Source organism: Poromitra crassiceps (genome assembly GCF_964638095.1).
Source record: "Poromitra crassiceps genome assembly, chromosome: 21".
NCBI classification, from domain to species: domain Eukaryota; kingdom Metazoa; phylum Chordata; class Actinopteri; order Beryciformes; family Melamphaidae; genus Poromitra; species Poromitra crassiceps.
This window is the reverse complement of record NC_139638.1, coordinates 23484655-23505379: the sequence shown is the minus strand read 5'-3', so window position 1 is coordinate 23505379 and position 20725 is coordinate 23484655.

The following is a 20725-nucleotide window of genomic DNA, read 5'->3' as shown; positions in this document are numbered from 1 at the left end:
TTTTTTCTCTTCTTTTCTTTTGCAGAACACTTACTCTAAGGCCTACTGAATTTAGTTGATCAATTCCAAGTTGCAGCCATATATATATATATGACGAATCAGTGTGACGTCACTTGCTACCCAGAAATGCGGCACCCGTGCGGCAGTTAATAGTATGAGTTGTGCCAAACAAACGTTAATATCTCAAAAACTATACATCACATCGCTTATATTTGGACATTCTGAGTGAGAGCAGCAGTAGCTCAAGAGTTTGATGTATAATATATGCATGTCGTGTTAAAGGTGTGTGAACTGTCGCAGTTTTTAAAATGTAAACAGAGTCAGTCGGCTAGAGTCAGAGACACTCAAGCCTCGCGCCACCATAGGGTTCCGTTGCCGTTGCCACCCAGTGACGCGGTTTGTTTACCAAAATGCTGCTCGGCTGATCCCTCATATATATATATATATATATATATATATATATATATATATATATGTTGGTGAACATTCTTATTAATTTGCCAGTGGAATCATGTCTCTTAGTTACTGATGATGAGAAAACCTTCATCTGTAATTGCATTTACTGTAAGAACTTTGGCCCCTGGCCATCGAGCAGCCGACAGCAAGTGCTGCTGTGTGCAGTAAGTCTTCCCCCTTTCACGCTTTATTAGACAATAACAAGTCATAAAAGAGCAGGGAAATGTAATGGACCTAATCTTTCTCCTCTCAAATAGACTAGTGATGAACCATTCGATTGCCAAAGCCAAAGTAATCACACTACACTAGTATGACATACTGAAAGAGGCCTTTTCGTCATGGGTTCAATGACAGAATCATTAAAAAAAATATTACGCCTTTTTTTTTTAATATCATACACTATCAGTATATTTGTATTTTCATGTACTTTCCCAAAAGGGGGTACGGTGGTGCAGTGGTAAGCACTGTCGCCTCACAGCTCGAAGGTCCTGGGTTCGATTCCCACCTGGGACGCTGTGAACACTGAAGGAATGCGTGCCCGTCCGCATGTCCTCGAGTGCCCACCGCCCGGGTGGGGTCGTCAAAAGGGCCTTTCTGTGTGGAGTTTGCATGTTCTCCCCGTGCCCCCTGGGGGTTTCCTTCATATAGGAGTATTCACCAATAACATGCAATATCCTGGTTGCTGATGTGGTGCCTCCTCTGGTCGTTAAGGGCGCCTGTTCAGAGGGAGGGGAACTGGTTGGAATAGCGTGATCCTCCCACGTGCTATGTCCTACCGGTGAAGCTTCCCCTGTCAGGTGAAAAGAAGCGGCTGGCTAACTGTCCATGTCTCGGAGGAAGCATAGAGCCAGTTTTCGGCTCTCCCCAGATCGGCAGAGGGTGGAGCAGCAACCAGGATAAATAAATAAAAAATTAGCACTAATGGGGGATACAAATGGTATAAAAAAGTTGGGGAAAAAAAAGTTTCTAACATGTACTTTCCCAAGGACTAGCATAATCTATTCATTTGAATATCTCTAGATGTGTAACCAATTAGTATAATAGAAAAATGACATATGTCATAATGTAATGTAATCACACCTTGAAACATCAACTAACAATGCTGTGTTTCAGGTTCGAGAGACGGAAATGCGGGAACTTTTTTTCCGATGAACCCGAGATGTTGTGGCGATGACAAAACATGACAGTGTAATTTAAAGACCTGCTTTAAGGTAATTAGTTTAGACCTATTTCTGTTTGAGCCTGGGCCGTCCCAATGAAACAATACATCATCTGATCGACAGGGTACGATGCAGGTCAGGGGATTAACACAGTGTAGTGCACTGCCCCCTGAGAGAGAGAGAGAGAGAGAGAGAGAGAGAGAGAGAGAGAGAGATAAATAAATAAATAAATAAATAAATAAATAAATAAATAAATAAAAATAAATAAATAAATAAATAAATAAATAAATAAATAAATAAAAACAAATACATAAATACATACATACATAAATACATAAATAAATAAAAATGGTAAAAAAAAAAACTAGTTACAATACATGCCTCAGGTATTTATGGGTTCTTTGGGATTTAGGTTACGCTGCACAATAGTCAATGTTTTCTCAAACTAAAAACTAAAAACAAAACAAAACAAACCACAAACAAAAGCAGTTCCAGAATGTCTATCAAATCATTTGGAGATAGAGAGTATGATGCCCTCTGAAAAGCAGCTACCCCATCAGCGATCCCACATTGTTGTTTCCAATCCCCCTCAAGTGTTCCAACAGAACAGCGTGTGTGTGTGTGTGTGTGTGTGTGCCCGGCCTGCGGTGGTTTCTGTTTGATATTCCCAACTGCAACAGCAGCGAGGCGGTGGGGGAGCGCTGGGCGAGACAGACAGGGCTTAAACAGAAGACCGTGTATGTCAACTCCATCACCTCTGTTTGTCTCTGCCTGCACAGATCAAAGGTACCAGAGACATCCAGACACAGCAGGCCGCATGCAGCTGGGGAATGTGGACCGACTGTCCAGCAGCCACCAGGCAGTAATGATACACCACTCGCAATACTCTGAAGCAGAAGAGGTACCAGTCACAATGTTCAGAAATATCACATGCACACACACACATGCACGCACGCGCGCACACACACACACACACACACACACACGCACGGGCGCACATGCGCGCGCACACACACTCACACACACTAGTGAATGTACTTATGAAGCCGGTCACCATGAACAAATCGTTGTGATGATGGAAGATCCATGAACGAGTTGTTCATGGTGACCGACTTCATAAGCACCTACTCACTCAGGTCTCTCAGTTGTTTTTTCAAGGGTGTAAACAATTAGGATAAGAAGTCCCCCCTTATTTATTTCAGATTTTCGATGTTAACGTTGGCATTTCTCACTATACAGAATATTATATTTTTTAATCTAATGATTAAATGATGTTCATTTTCTTTTTTTTAGCATGTTTTTAGCGGGGGTTGCTATCTGGAGGAAACCCCAGGGGAGCACGGGGAGAACATGCAACCTCCACACAGAAAGGCCCTTTTGGACGACCCCACCTGGGACGTAGGCAACGAGGACATGGGAATGAGGACACACCCTCACAGCGTCCCAGGCGGGAATTGAACCCAGAACCTTCTTGCTGTGAGGCGACAGCGTTACCACTGGGCCACCGTGCAATTTTCTTCTTTTCATAATTTTTTCTTAGGGTACACTCTTCAGAGAGCCTATGCCGGTTCAAACAACACTAGGGTCTATTAACATGTGTGTCTCTGTTGGGAATCGAAACACGGCTCTCCTGAGTCAGTCTGCAGTCTAAATCCCAGAGCGTACTTTCACCCACCTGACCAAAAGTGGTGAACAGAGCGAGCGACTGAACAACCGTCATTACGATCCATAGAGCCTCGTGGGGCAAAAATGTATAACGCCATTATTTCCTATTTCACTTTTGTGTTGTTTTTATTCACACTCACCTTTTATTTGGCTTAGCCTATTTATTTTAATTTCGTTATTTGTAGCATTTCCTATTTTGTAATGTTATAGGTCACACAAGCGATGAACAAGAAATAAATCTGCTTCAGTGATCGAACCTACACAGGAAGACCTTCTCGTCCACTTTCACGACTGTAGGCTCCCCTCTACTGGTAGTGGGTAGACATTACATCATTCACAACGCGCGTACATAGAGTGAACGAGAATCACGTGCGGTAACCTGACGCTGCCAGATGGACGGTTTAGCTTCACATTACGTTTCACTAAACCAGTCCATCTGGCAATGCAGTAATCCAACCCGCTGATGGAGGCGGGCACTTTTTCCAAGCTACTTGGCAGGTGATTGCATGACCCATCTGTCTATCACCGCTGGTGCGTGTTAACTTCAACCAATCACATCGCCATGCCTCTGACGTCACGTTTGCGACCGGAGGAAGGTGCCTGTGCCTGTAAGAGATCTCCGTGGTAGTCTATCATTGATTGAGTCCTCACCGTCGTAAAGTCACCTTCAAAGCATGACATTCGATTATAACGAACTAGTTGTGTGGCTTAGCCTTCCCAAATGTTGAGGGTCGTTTTTTAGAATTTAATACACAGAATTGGGAACGTTACATTCAATTTCATTCAGACCGCCTGTCACTTCCGTGGCGGCAGCCATGTTGACGAGTGAAAAGAACTACAACGACCATGTGCTTCTCAGTAGCGTCACACACATAGACATATATAAAGGCTAGATGGCTTACCCGCGCTGCCGGTCAATGGAGAGCGACGTCGTCGCATGGTGGCCATCTTGCTACGGCACCACAGCTTTATATATATCTATGGGTTAAAAAAACGCTAACATTTTATTATTATTTTTGGCTCCAAATTACACCAAACTTAGACCGAAGCATCATCATCATGAGATGAATTCACGCACCTAGTTTCATGCAGTTTCATCCATTTTGCTAGGAGCTATGAGCATCTGTTGTTGGGTTAGTATTATCACATCAGATGATCATAACTCCTAGGGAAATGGATGAAACTGCATGAAACTTTGTGCCTGAATCCCTCTCATGGCATAGATGCTTCGGTTTAATTTTGGTGTCATTTGGAGCCCATCAAAAAAATAGTGTTTTTAGTGTTTTTTTTGTTGTTGTTGCCGTATCTCGGGAACGGAATATGCTTGTAATAAACCAAACCGTTTGTAAATCTGTCAAGATTTCAGCGAGTTATGAGTATTTTTGTCTGTGCACCCTCCAACAGCTACCATAGAACGTACCAGAAAGCCTGCCGTAACAAGATGGCGGCGCTTCAACGACGCTGGTGACTCCGCCTTAAGCCATCTAGCCTTTACATATGTCTATGGTCACACAGCCTAAGCCTAAGCCTAAGGCTGCCGCTGATTCGTCGAGCCGGCCATGGTTCGGGTTTCTAAGCCAATCATCTTAACTGCCTGTGCATGACAAGATGGATTACGTCGGGAGAATCTCTTTTGATCTCGCGAGGTTATCCATCTTGCAAGCAAGGTTACACGTGTGGAACCAACCCACACTTCTTTGAACTCATTCATTGCTCACCTCTCTCCCATAATGGCCAGCTGAATGGAATGACAGACTAAATTGAACAAATCGTTTCACTGAGTGACTCATAAAGAACCGATTCCATAGGAGAGCCAAACGTATACCACTAACACACACACGTGTAGATATCATGTAAACATGTTGCTTGTATCCCCCTTTACAAGGCGTATACATGTCCATGAAGAGCTCTGGGGTTTGGAGATAGTATTCAGAGCAGCATCACGGTGGGTAGACCGTACTCTGGGTGCTCTTCGCTGCTTCTTCGTGAATCTCAACATACAGTCGGCCAGCTGTGTGTGTGTGTGTGTGTGCGCGCGGGTTTGCTACGTGTGAGTGGTTGGTGGTAAATAAAATCAGTTCTGTTGTTATCAGCGGACCCAGGCCGCTTAGCCATTCACGCCACGTAAGGGTGTCATTCCTGTCTGAATCCCTCTGACACCTCTCGCAGTGAGTACATTTGCATTCATATGACCGCAAGATGGGGAGTAAATCAAAAATACTTCGTTTTGAAAAGCGAATTTCTTTTCTGGCTTTTATAATATAAGATCTGTCAAAAAAAAAAAAAAGCTATTTGTCCTCCACGGTTGTCTGAACGTTATCAGACCTTCAACCCCCGAATCCTATTACTAGATAAAAGGGACCCCGGAGTGAACAAAAAACACAAGTTTTAATACTCATTTCAATAATCTACTGCAAAAAGGTTAAGCAGCACCCGGTGCACCTAGGTGAGGACTAATTGCCCCCTTTGACTCGTTAACTGATTGCGCCACATTTCACACCAATTACTGCAACTCAGAGATGCTCGTAAGTCACCTGATGCAAATCCAAGCCAAGTCCCAACAAGACTTTGACCTTGAGTAAGTAAGTCGTTTGTCAACGGAATAGTCTTAAATACTGACCTTACACTAGACTAGACTATATTTTAAGCAAATTTGAGGAATAAAATCACGGAAGTTGCTGCGTGCTCCTGTCACCAAAATCGTTAAGTCGCAGCGCTCTTAATGCAGTCTTTTTCTCGTCTTGACCGGTACAACAAAATCAAACGTGTTTAATATGATCTTAAGTCGTTATTGGTATTGGCTCAAAAAGTGTGCGATGGTCAATGGCGCGATTTATACCGCTACACAGGACAGTGTCAACAGCCATTATTTGTGCTGTCTTTGGCTGCAGCACCTGTAATGACGGGGGCTCTACAGACAGAGTAGTAAACAAACATGGCGATGCAGGGAGGCACAAGTCACAGTTCCATTGGTCTAGTTCCGTCTCTATTTATCTCTCTCTCTTATTTATGTGGAGGAGGGCATGCGGCAGCCATTCGCACTCAAACATCACAGTCCATTATCAGTGTTCTAAGACTGCACTGAAAACCGCATGATTCAAAATGCTCCTGGGGTCTTTTTCCCACAGCGCTGGGAGCAGGCCAGGCTGGGGTCAGAAGACGGCAAAGTCAGGACACTCACTCGCTCATGGATGTTTAGTGAAGGGGGTGGAGCTAGAGAATAGGGGGCCGTAGCTAGGGATAGGTAGGTCCTAGAGAGTCGAGGTTCGAGGGGTGGGTAGGGGGAGTGGCTACGGGGGTGTGGGTGGTGGTAGGAGGTGTGGTCAGGAAAGGCGACGGGGCTAGGGAAGAGGGGCCGTAGCTAGGGATAGCAAGGTCGTAGAGAGTCGGGGTTCGACAGTAGGTAGGGGGGAGTAGCTGAGGGGATGTGGGTGGGTTAGGGTTAGGGCCATGTGGTTGAGGTACCCCCAAGACATTGCCTAAAGTGTCATAAGGCTGAATGGCCACACCACTGCACCGTGGGCTTCAAGGTATTTACGCTCGTTACACCTAAAGATTGGATCTTATATTACCTTGCACACCAAACAAATAGAGGGCAAACAACTACTAAGTTCACTGTGAAAATGTGCTGAATTGCAGAAAATAAAATAAGGCAAACACTTCTGTTTGTTTGTTTGTTGATCATAGCCAGTGCACTGTATGTATGTAGTAGCCAGCACGTTTCTCATTCAAAGACATGAACCTTGAGGCAATAATAGCATCTATCACACTCTCTCTCTTTCCATCCACAGGTTTTTCTAATGTCCCGTAGCATGAAATCAAACCCATGACCACCACAACATCTCACATGCGTCTCACATCTCCGCCTGGAGGAGGAGGAGGCGTCTCAAATAATAATGTATTTTGAATATTAATGTGTTTACCGAGGCAGAGTGGCCGACGGAGCGAGCGAGCGAGGGAGGGAGGGAGGGAGGGAGGCGCAGCAGAGAGAGAGTCGATCACGTTTCGCCCCCTGAATAAAAAGAGGAGGATGTCTGCTTCAGCGCAAATAACAAGACAGAACAAGGGGACGCTTGTTTCGCCCCCCCATCTCCTTTTAAACCGTCTTATTCATGGTGGGACTCCTCCTCCATTCTGCTCCTTTCAACGGGATTCTATCTCCATGTGGGGCCTGTCACGAGGCCTTGCCAATCGATGCCTTGTTCCTCTGTATTTGAATTCTGAATCCCAGCGAGAGCAAGAGAGAGCCGAGTAGAATGAAGCCCTTTCGCAGCGAGGCAGGTATAGGTGCCAGGGACTTTTGTGTATATGTTTGCTATCCATCTATTGAGTGATTGCGCACAGGCCTGCACAGGCAATATGTAATATGTATTTTCAAACCTCATTTGTAGGTGGGAACCGTATCTCGACAGGTGTTATCGGGGATGCCTTGCTTCGGAGCGCATCCGTTTTCCCTGATACACAGGTGTGATGCGTGTAGCGAAGCAAATCCTTTGACACCAGGTTACGGATGACTGGCAGTCTAAATTGATTTTTTATTTTTTTTTGCCTCCTCTGGGGTTTATTTGAACTCGGTTCACATGTTAATACGAACTATGTTGTTAATATGAAGTGATTGGCACCAAAGGGTTACGTGAGAGTGATGCAAGGGAATGACAGAATGAGGAAAAGAGAAGGAGTATATAATTAGAGCCAAACGCTGTTTCGTCAGAATTCCGAGAATAATTATTATTAGCCAGGTTCTCGTCTGGTGATGTCTGGAAAAAGCGTGGTAAGCAGGCCGCCTGCCACTTGCAATTGCTGGGAAGTAAGAGAGGAACAGGGAGGGCCAGGCGGCGCGCTAACTTGGTTTGTAGTGGATTCCCTCCCCGCCCAGTCTCTCGCCTCTTCTCCTCGCATTTCTTTATTTAGGGCTGCAGTGGCACCCTGACCTTCAGAGAACACGGCTGAGCAAGCAACAACCGGCTTGATAATTAAATGCTCCGGTCGGTCGGCAACCAATCAGCTCGGCTCGGGCGGATCAATGGGCGATTTTTAAAGAACAAACTAATTCACTAATGGTTTGAGTTATTGTTCCAATTTACCTGGCTGCTGAATTATTGTGTCCAAATCCATCGGAGGAGGAGGGGGGGGGGGAGGGGGATCAATGCGAGCTGAGGAGGGGCCGAGGGGAGTCGGCCGGCCGCGTCCGTCATGTGAAGCCATGCGCGGCGGGTGCTACCGAGCTTGATTTGATAGCTGCCTGCTTGAATAATAGCGATGTGGGGGCGTTTTTTTTTATGCGATGCTTCTAAAGACAAACTGTCTGTCATAAAGCCAAGTAATTAATAAGGTTTCAGAGCAGGCATGAGATAAACAGCATGGCTGCTATAAGGTATATTGCCGTATGATCCATAAATTACAACGATGGTTTTGGTTTGAAGGGACAGTACGGGAACGCTTCGCTTGTCTCAATTGTTGGACGTCGAAGGAGCAGCTCTTCTCAAATAGGGAAATAGACATTTTTACTTCACATATGTTCTACCAAGGTTATACTGTACATTGTAATCTATACCTTTAGCGCATGTATAAAGTTGTTTGGCTAGTAATAAATACATTTGATATCAACTTCCTATCAACTTGCACATTCCCAACTGAACTTCTTTTAAATATAATATAATATAATATAATATAATATAATATAATATAATATAATATAATATAATATAATATAATACAGCAATGAGGAGTGAGGCAAGACTGGCGCACCAGAGAGGCGAGAGGAAAACAAAATTTCAAGATATGAAATCAGATCATATCTATAGGCTATGCTAGGCTGGCTGCTACACAACAATTGAGTCAACTCTGACCTGCCCCGGATGTGCTTCAGAAGAAGAAGAGAAAACCACAGAAGAAGAAGAGCAGCACATCCGGGGCGGGTCAAAGTTGACTCAGTTTGTTGTGTAGCTATGGTGTAGCAGCCTAGCTTAGCCTAATAGATATGATCTCATTTCAAGATTATGGACGATTCATTTCGCTCGTATGAAATAAGACCATATATGGATTACAAAGAGCAGTGGGAGATAAAGCAGGAGGTGCTATGTATGTAGTCTCGACGCCAGACCCATGAGAGTTCTTACGCTGATACACTACATTACTGCATGCTGCAGATCTCTCTCTGGGTCTGATACACTACATTACTGCATGCTGCAGAGCTCTCTCTGGGTCTGGGACGCTTCCCCCCAGCCGGCTGGTCATGGGAGGGAACCGTTCACTTGGCCAGTCATATGCCAGGGATGGATACAGTCCTGCCCAATCAGTAACGACTTTGCGATCAGACGACACGGGAGGCGCAGCCCATTTTTCGAACCACTCTCTCATTGGTGCTACGACCTGTCACTCATTCAATTTCACCCCCCTAGACGCGCCCACCAAACCCCAGCAGTGGCTGTGAAGTGGTACAGACTCATTTGTGTAGTATGCGGAGCGCAGCGATTCAACGTATGAGTCTGGGGAGAGACTACTATCTATGTGACGGACAGCAAACAGAGCAGGCTGTCGGCAGCACGGATGTATGTTACATCGCTAATTCATGTTCTCTATATTATATAACAACCATAATGAGCCGCTGTGTGTCGGAAAATACGCTTTGTGAATACAATCATTTCAGATGCCCCCCGTTTTTTCAGGTTGCAGTTCAAACTAATTATCGTTTCTGCTGATGCTAATCAAGCCGAAGTCCGAACGGAACGCTGGAAATAATATAAAGTCCAGGGTGTAAAATAACCGGAATGCTCCTTTAATATAAGTTATGTGTTGTCTCTGTTCTCTTCTCGCAAGAGTGCAGTTTTCGTTAACTCCAAAACTTCAGGAGCTGTCTAGCTAGAACCAGAGACCTTTGATGACCCCATGATCAGCATATGGTAATTTTCAATCACAAACACTGATATACCTGACATACCTTTAATATAGATAGAGACACCCCACTCTAGACACCCCTAGTGTTTCTGATTGAAAATTACCATAGGCTGATCATGTCTGACTTTGAGGAAGACCAGCGTGTTTCAGAGTCATATTTATTTGGGGCAGAATATACTGGGTCTATTTCCCTCCTTTTGAGAGGAGCTACCTGATCCCCCTGAATTCCAGCCATTGAGCCACAGTAATGTGTTCCCATTCCTTCAAACTGCATGCAGACACATGCAAATATGACATCCACGCTCAAACTACCCCTTAATTAAGCACCTAACCTAACAGACAATTACATTTAGCATGAGATAGTGAGATACTGTAGGGTGGACTGGTTACGCAGTGTGTTAACACTAGAAGGACCAGAATTCCTTAACTACTAGAACGGCCGTAAGTGGTCATTTTGACCGCTCGATTCCAAACTATATAGTCTCTCTCATGATAAATACCCAATTGAGAGATTCATGCATTTATTGTGTCAATATATCTTTTTAAACAGACAAAAGAACACCAAAATGTGATGTGAAGATGGGCTTAAAATAAGCCTAACCCTAACTCTAACCCAGGAAATTCAGTGAGGTCAAAATGACCACCTATGGCCGTTCTAGGTAAAAAAAAAAAAAAATCTTTGACTTTTGTGTAATCGATATGAAAACTATTTTAAATGAAAGTGCAGACACTTTTAGGAGAAGCCAGGTACCACCAGCATTGTGTTTTTTAATTCAACAAAGTTATTGCAAATATAAATTTCAAAAAGCTCAAAATGACCGCCGCGGCCATTCTATTCACCTTATGTAGCCCCGCCCACTTGACCCAGTTGTGTTATGACTTCCTGTTCAAAACACCACGTCTGTTTTACCTGCTCACTAGTACTGTACTGTCACAGGAAGTGTCAACACAATAGGAAGTAAATGGCTGACGCCTGTGTTGTGTCACATAAGGTGAATAAACTCCATGCTCATACAGTAACTGCATTGGTTAGAAAAGCAAAGCAAATGCTGGGTGGAGGGTGGACTGCTCTCTTTAAAAAGGAAAATGAATCAATAAATATGCAAAAGATAATTCACTGTAAATTATTGTCCATCCCTGAGGATGGTACTACAAGGAAAATAAAAACATGATGCATTGTTTTTATCATCTCAGGGGGGGGATATTCATTTTTTTTCCCTTCCCAAAACGATTTTTCATTTGAGTCTGTAACACAATAAATTGACCGAGCTCACACAGTTTTATTTCCATTGCGAGCTGAATTGATTCTAATTTATTAGAGAAACAGACAGTTGGATTTGCTCCCGTGTCCCTCTCGTTCCAGGAGAAGATGTGTTGGTGTGAGCTGACATGAAGCGTTGAAAGATGGTTTACCTCCTTAGCCGCCGTACGGCTCAGACTCAGCACCGGCGAGCCAAGCCTATTTGTCATCACATCTACCACTGCTGCTGCTGCTGCTGTGGTGCTGGGTGCGGGTGCGTTCAGCTGCCGATGAAGATTGATCATTTGTCAACTCGCAAATTGCCTTTCAAGTGCTTTCTCTAATTACTCCGTGGTTTTATTGATGAGAAACCACTCACTGTGCGCCCCCAATTCAACTTCGGGGGGAAGCCATCTTTGTTTTGAATGCGGTTTGTCTCTTACCTCTCCTTTTCAGAGCCATTTAGATGGGTAAGCAAAGTGGGACAAAAATGCTCCAACCCTAATAGGTTTTTACACGCAGCGGCGCAGCTAGCTCTTTGCTGTAAATGTTCCCACCGAAAAAACAATGTCAGATTAAAGGCCAGAGCAAGCCACTTTCATTCTCTAAGCTGGTCACACTCAGAATGCACCCCAGAGGAGTCCCTCATCCTGACATGAATCACAGGCTGAACGGGGGGAGCTGCCGCGAGGATGTAAATGACACTGTTGGCACCGCAGTCCCTCCCTGCTCATGCATGTAAATGTCAAGTGATGTTATCCTGACGACGCGTTCACACCGACTACACCCAAAAGGTCTGGACCGAGTGATGAGCTGGGAGACAAAGACTGAATGTATCAGAGGGTGGTGTCCACATGTGTTGTTGATCTCCTATGAATGAACCGTATACACAGTGCAGCATCAATGTCTTTATACCATGGTCTGGGTGAATACTCTGTTCTGATTGGCCGGCAGGTGTGCGTTCAAATCGTTTGCCTGGCTGAAATAGTCTCAGGTTTAATCACGTGTTCTAAATTCACCCGCTACCCAAACCTGCACAGCTGTTCAAACAGCACAGCTGACGTTATTCAACTCACTACCTCAGCCTCTGTGAGCTGAGCGGACTAGCTTCCCTGCGGCTCTTTTCCAAGGTTTGTCCTATTTACCGGAACGGTGAACAACGGTTCCATTGCATGAGAAGCCGACGGGATGGTCATGATTGTTCCAGGTATTAGTCGGTTTCCCCAAGTGTTACTAGGTAAACGGGAGTCGTGGCTTGTGAAAAATGTTAGATTTTGATCGTTAAACTTGCAGCAACAATTTGTAAATGGTTTGATTTGATATTGTTGGGAAATGACCATGAGTATAAGTAGGATAATCAACTCCGAGGTGTGCCTTAAACGATTTTAAAGGTACATTCAGCAATGTTTTTGTGTTAAAATAGGTGTTAAATGGCTCGATCTGATTGGTTCATAGCCGTGGTACCACGTCGTTCCTTTGCACAATTCAGTATCACACCATGTCTGAGAAGGGCGTTCAACTTCATGCAGCGCTGCAGAGCGGTTCGTAGGTACCAACTACAGTAGTAGTAGTAGTAGTAGTAGTAGTAGTACTTAAGTAGCAACTAGTCTTAAACTACTCTCTAAACACCACTGAATGACTGAAAGACTAGCTTGCTAACATGTAGCCTAGAAGTAATCCCCCGCCCCCCATGGTCAAATTAATTTTGAAATTCGTTGCTCGGTTGTTGAGATAATTGTTTTATAACTACCAAATATACTACTGTAGCTAACCCAGAAATAGCCTGTGTTGGCTGCTACTTTAGCTAGCTGCTCTAACTTACATAGATCAAATGCTTCGCTCTATGTGCAGGCAGCCAGGAGGACCTCTTTCATTTTGAACAGTATTAGTATTTATGAATACAAACTATTTAAATTAGAGTGTCTATTCCTTTCTATTGCCATACTTGGTAAATGTGTTATAAAAGCAATAGCTCACTTCAGGCCGCGATATAGCTAAGGGGGATGTCGCCGGACAAAATGATGTACGTAAATTATGGATAATATCAATATCTACAAGGCTCTATCCTGCTTTCCCCTTTAAGAGTCTGTGTGTGCACGCTCTCTCACATTGATTTGTTTTTCTTCATCTTAATTTGCAATTGTGCATTCAGTACAATAAAATAAGCCAAACATGGTGACGCCTTTAATGAACCTGCAGTGAAACTAATCTCAGGCACTGCTGATAATTACCTGCTTCCTCCTCTCCCTCGACTGTGACAGATCTGTCATAATTGTTTGTGTCTGTAAAGCGGCGTTCAAATCTCACCGTTAGAGCCGATAGGCAGAGTGTGTTTGCGAGGCTGTGGGACTCCGATTGGACCGCAGGGCTCCATTTTATTTTGGGAGAAATACGTCAGCAAATGAGCACGTTTCAAGGAGAGAGGATGACGCTCGCTCAGTTTGCAACCCAGTCGCCAGAATAAAAGTCCTCCAACCACAGGAGCTCTTTCAATGTCAATTTGAAAATGTTAGTTAATTTGAAAACATCGCCGCGTTTCCAAGCGTTCATTTGAAAACATTACGCAAATACAACAACTTGGGTTATGGTTAAGTTATAGCTATCCTTTATTTATCCCCATGGTGAAATGCATCCATCTGCATTTGACCCATCCTCTACTAGGAACCTTCTTAGAACTAGGAGCAGTGGGCAGCCACAGTGCAGCGCCCGGGGGCCCAACTCCAGTTATTTTGCCAGTGCCTTGCTCAGGGGCACTGACAGGAGTATTAACCCTAACATACATGTCTTTAGGTGGTGGGAGGAAACCGGAGCACCCGGAGAAAACCCACACGAACACAGGGAGAACATGCAAACTCCACACAGGAAGGACCTGGGACCTTCTTGCTGTGAGGCAACAGCGCTAACCACTGAGCCATATATATATATATATATATATATATATATATATATACATATATATATATATGGTTAGGCAACTAAAACTTGATAAAGGTTATGTCTATGGTTTGGGTTATTGAATAACAAAAACGTTATATAACTTACGGTTGAAATGTAGACTGTGAACATGCTAGGATGCAAACCCCACTTTCCATGGCCTCCATGTAATTCCCACCCTGATACGTAGGGGTGCCTTTTTTTTTTTTATTATTATTATTATGGTCGTACTATTGGTGAATGCGAGTCTGTATGTTCTATGTTTTATGATGTTTATCCATCGTCTGCATCATGGGGACTCTATGGATGTGTTTATGTCTGGAGCACTGGACCAAATGCATTTCCCCATGAAGGGATAACAAAGTTGATCTGTATCTGTATCTGTAAAATGCCGACATTTTTATTCCGGCGACTAAGGCAGTTCTTTCAGTATCTGAGCTTCAAAGAAAACCGACGAAGAAGAAATGTGCTGTTTTTCCCTCATCCTGGATTATATCAGTATTTACACAAGGCAAGGCTTATAGAGAAGCCATCATGTCTCTCCCTCCCACACCACCCACCCACCCTACCCTACCCCCCACCAACGACTGTCATACTTCAGCAAATTCTAATGGCACATTTTTTTATATATCACAGACTAAGCCGCTGAAAAAAAAGAAAGATAAAGGAAAATGTTTTGCCAGCACATTCGCGTTTGTCCGAGCCCGTTGTTGCCTCACTTATTTCCCCGCAGAACTTTACATTTTTGCAGTCACTGCTTGTTTTCTGGGTTCTCATGACAGAAATACAGAAACAGCTGCTGGCCCCTCCAGGGACCGGACCGCTGGTGTTGTGTGGAGAGAGAGAGGTTTTTCGTCCCGCTGCAGTGGGTTATTTTCGTTCCCCTTTGCTACCCCCATTTGCTCCCCCCACCGCTGTGATGCAATGCCATCTCTGAATTTACTGACCTAATTTTCCGCCCAATCTCGATGTTTACTTTCCATTTCGGGGTCTTTGACAAGCCGCCACCGCCACCACCACCACCGCGACTGAGACGGCTGTTAAGAGCTCGCCGTCTGACCAACCGCCTTGCTGCTCTCCAGGAATAGGGGTGGAATGGGGGTGTTCAGGCAATGGTCACCGCTCCCATTGTTCTTAATTCAACATCATAAATTTGTGAGATGGAGGGAAAACAGAGGGCGCGAGCCGCAGACTCAGTGAGGTGCCATAAATCAGCAAAATCTGCTGAGACACCGAGCAGATGGTGGGGGGGGGGAGGAAAAGCCTCGCGCTCTCGTCTCAATTCCTCACAGATGAAGCATTGCAAAACTAAACGGCTCAGTGCTAAGCCCACGCCGTATGACGACATGGCGCACGAGAATCAATATTGTAAAGTTGATTCGTTCAGTTCCAAAGACTGCGTCTATGCATCTCCGTCAATAATAGCCAGTATGGACTTACTCTGTCAATTGCAATTAGTGTTGTTTATTGAAGTGCATTACAAATTAATTTGATGTGAAAGAAACCCACAGAATCCCATCTCTATATTTGTATTTTCATTATAACTGGTAAGTGTCCCAAGGGGCCTAGAAGATGCTACTCTCTCAGTCTTGTATTCCTGTATAAAATATAGCACTTTAGAAGGAAGAGTCCTTAAAGGAGAATTTCGTTTTTTTTTTAACCTGGACCCATCTCCTGGCAATAATTATGATTTGGCCACTCACCCAGTGATGTCCGCGGCGTTTCTGGCCGTCCTAGCGTTGTTTTGAGATCAATAGCGTCCAAGTCAGTTGTAAAATGGAGCTGATTTGGGGCCAAGTGTGAGCCTGTCTTTCCTGCATCTAAATAGTTATTTTTATTCCCGTTTTCACCACATATCGTCGGAATGTGATCCCTCAACATCCACCAGAGTGATATTTCGCCCCAGGCCATTTCCTGGAGTCTCCCAGGGATCAAATTGCCTCAAACGTGATCTCGGTCACCAAGTCTCGTAAAGTCCCGCGATACTTTCCTGCCGACTGGCCAACAACAGGTAGGACGCTTTGCGGTGGTGGTTTTAGCGTAACCTATGTTGGGTTTGGCATAACCTTCGTTATTTCGAATCCCACATAGGTTACTGCCAGGTTATTGCCAGGAGATGGGTCCAGGTTAAAAAAAAACGAAATTCTCCTTTAAAGTGATTGTCTCTGAGATTTCCATTTCGTTCTCTTTGGCGACACCTATGGCAGTCAGCGGTAATTGCAGGTGAGGTCCAAACAGTGTTGCATCATCTGTGTCACCACAGACACACCCAGTTCATAAATGCTGCACTACTTCAAATGCAAAGGCTTCCATCAATGGGCCATATAGGCTCAATCACCATTGTGTTAACTCAGTCGGTGATGGTGACTTAACAAACATTTATTTATATGAAAATATGAAAATCTCTATAAGAATTAGACGCCTCCTTCCTTATAGCCTTTGGTACGTTTGCAGTGATTACCCTAGTGTCAAGGGCTCCATTGACAATGACAAGCATGTCTCAAAAAGGGATGGAAATCGTTATAATTGCGATGAGACATATCTTAGTACTGTAATATAATTGGGCGCCAGTCCACACGTCGTACAAAGGACCCTTTTCACGGGGGACATTTTGTGTCTGAAAGGCAGGGTAAACAACACAGGTGCAAGCAAAACACTAATGAGGGTTCCCAACTTCCAAGAGTTCAGGTTGGAAACACTCGTTACTGTTTTTCTTGCCCCTGTGTTTACCCTGCCTTTTCGACACAAAATGGCCCCCATGAAAAGGGTCTATTGCTCCACTGCACATGCGCGGAGCGTCCGAGCTGCGGACAAGGCACCACGGCATCAGAGCTGCGGGCGAGGCTGCGTGTGAGGCCGGGCGAGCATGCGTACGGCGTAGTGTGCGATCTGCGTCGGCGGCGACCTCGAGGGCAAACCAACGAGGTACGGTAGAAATTAGCGCTGCCGGTTCAGCGGGGGGCGAGGCAGCGAGGGACGCTAGAGCGTGCGCAATTTCTAGTTGAGTTTGGCACGGTCTCACGCAGACATACACAAGAGCAGCCCATGAATTTGAAAGATGTGAATAAAATATGTATGTTCTGATGAAGTCAAGCCCTCTGTTGATACTGCCATAAAGCGAATCAGTGCTGTGGCTTGTATACAATTCTGCTGAAAAAATGGAGGTCACAGCTTTCACACACTGTTTTCATCATTATTAGGTAATGATATTCTAAAGCCATGGTGGGAATTGGCTTTGTGCAAAAATAAAATAAAATAAAATAAAATAAAATAAAATAAAATAAAATAAAATAAAATAAAATAAAATAAAATAAAATAAAATAAAATAAAATAAAATAAAATAAAATAATGCAGGAATGTTGGCATCACAGGAATTTATGACGTCATGACATTCAATGATTCCGACTTTGGAAAAGCAGTTTGTTGCCCGGAAAACAGACGCACTTCCAATAGGAAGTGCTTGTGTGTTTCTGCGGCTGTGTCTCAGAGAGGCGAGAGGTAGTGAAAAGGGAACTATAGGAGAGACCCTCATATATGTCATATACACAAGGCAAAGCACGCACACATGCACATACACAACAAATCCTCATATGCAAAAGGCTTCCTGCCTGCCTGGGCAGACATTTCCAGGCCTGATATGACTAAAAGGATTGCAGATTTTCTGCTGAGGCTAGCTCTTTCTTTTCTTCGCTACATCCCTCTCCACATGTAGAGGGGGTTATCGATGGCAGAAACGTGCCCTTGATACGGGTTGTACCAGCCCACTCGCTCGTACGCCCCCACGTTCGGATTGAAAATAGAGTGCTCCTGACCTCGTGCCTTTGAAATTCCCTTACTGTTACTCATCTTCCTCCCCTGAGCTGTCTTCTGCGGAGACTTTTGCCACAAGGCAATGCATTTTCATTTTCCATGCCCCGCACTTGTGTTTGGCCTTGTTCCTCTCCAAAACGGAAGTAAATACAAGCACCGCGTGAAATTCATATTCCTGCACAGCACGACTCAATCCATCTGCGGTCAAGAGTGCCAAGTAAATCCTCGTTTCATGTTGGCCCAAAGCCTTTTTTTTTTTTTTTTTTTTTTTCAATAATTCACAGACCAGATTTGACAAACTGCTCCGTTCGTCACTGAAGAACAGGGGGTGATGTCAAGTATTCTGCAACGACTGATGTCCCCAACACACGGAGCCGGAGTGCCTCTTATCTCTCTCATCAGAACATAATCAAGAGGGAATCTCAATCGGTGACCTGCTCTCTCTGGGGTCTAATGCGCTTACGTGAATTTTAATTACATTGAAGATCAAAGCCGAGTTATTAGAGGATATTAGTTGGATAAGGTTTCCCTTACTTTGCTCCTACTTCCCTTATCGTCGACAGAATGAAATGGCTACCGACTGGCTTTCCCCCAAACTCTTCTTCTTCTGTAGTTCAATTTTGCATTGTTTGTATTTAGATGAAGGTTTGGTTTACTTGCACATTCATGCAAAAATATAAAACTACCAATGAGACCGATCCTTCTGGAGTTCTAGACCAGCCTGGACAAGCTGGTTGTGCTGGTAGCCAGGCTAAGATGGTCATGTACTCGGACCTATACTTCAGTGACCAGCTTTGCATACTGAACAAAAATATGTTTTGTTTTCGTTCCCATTTTTCAAGATGTAAGACTTTTTCTATGCAAACAAAAGGCTTATTTCTCTCAAATTCTGCTCACAAATATGTTTAAATCCGTGTTAGTGAGCACTTCTCCTCTGTCGAGATAATCCATCCACCTGACAGGTGTGACATATTAAAGATGCTGATTATTGCACAGGTGTGCCTGAGGCTCGTCACAATAAAAGGTCACGTAAAATGTGCAGTTTTATCTTGAAAAAAAAAGACATTTATTGAGCACTAAAATATGGATCTCACATGAGGCTACAGATATGTATTTTTTGAAGACCAGTCAGTATCTGGTGATAAAACTGCACGTTTTAGAGTGGATTTTTTTATTTTATTGTGACCATACCAAGGCACACCTGTGCAATAATCATAATGATATGCCACACCTGTCATGCTCACTAAGACAAATTTCAACTAATTTATGACCACAATTTGGGAGACACACGCCTTTTTGTGTGCATAGGAGCAAAACTGTTTGCGTTTGTTCAGTATATTGGGCACTTATAAGCTGGTCTACCAGTATCAGTGTTATCACATTATTATCAGATCATCAGATCATCTCCACAAGGACACAGGTTATTTAATTAATCACAGTGTACATAATGTAGGAGAAATGAGGGCACACTTAACACTAACCAAACCTATTCTGTGGTGTGTGTGGGTGTGTGTATCTTGAAGAGATGAACAGAAAATGTTGAGGAAATATTGAGGAAACACAACCCACTTGAGGGTGATGAAAGTATTGCCCTGACGAATATTAGAGCAGAGCACAATAGGACGTGGGTAAAATATGGGGCTAACTGTAACGTCACTTTCCATTACGCCTGTAAATGTGATTGTACCTACTGTACCTCGAATGTTGCCAGCCAGTTATTGAGCCGAGGGGCTACAGTACTTCCACTGCACTTCTCCTCCTGCTCACCACTGTGACTTGTATACACTGTGGCCTCTTCTCTGCCCTACATTGTTGTCATGTTGCTCTGCTGAGTTTGCACAAAAAACGCCTGGATAGGAGGATACTGCCCAGGCTAGCTTCACCTTCCCTGGCCCCTCCATCATTAAAACTAACACCACCACCTTCATCAGCAAGACAGCACATAAGTCTTCGGGGAGATTGTGTGTGTGTGTGTAGTGTGTGTGTGTGTGTGTGTGTGTGTGTGTAGGTGTGTGTGTGTGTGCGTGTGTGTGTGTGTTTTTGTGTCTGAGTCCTACAGCAGATGCATGCTTGCATGTTTCAGCATGCTTTGTCCCCAAGTGTCCTTGTCCTCAAAGATGGCGTCTCCCTCGCTTGTCATACAGCAGCACTGGCACACACACACACACACACACACATTATGCAATCAATGTGGTTGATGGAGCGACACTACACAATCAATAATGAACACATCACAGCATTAGTTTAGTGTCCTGCAAAAATATGCTGCAATGTTGCCTAATATACCAGCTCAGTGGCCTTGTGGTTTGAGCATCCGCCCTGAGACTGGGAGGTTGTGAGTTCGATCCCCGGCCGAGTCATACCAACGACTATAAAAATGGGACTCATTTGCCTCCCTGCTTGGCACTCAGCATCAAAAGGGTTGGAATTGGGGGGTTAGATCACCATATGATTCCCGAGCGCGGCGCACGCTGCCGCTCACCGCTCCCCCAGGGGATGGGTCAAATGCGGAGAACAAATTTCGCACACTCAGGTGTGGGACTTTACCTTTACCTTTACCACA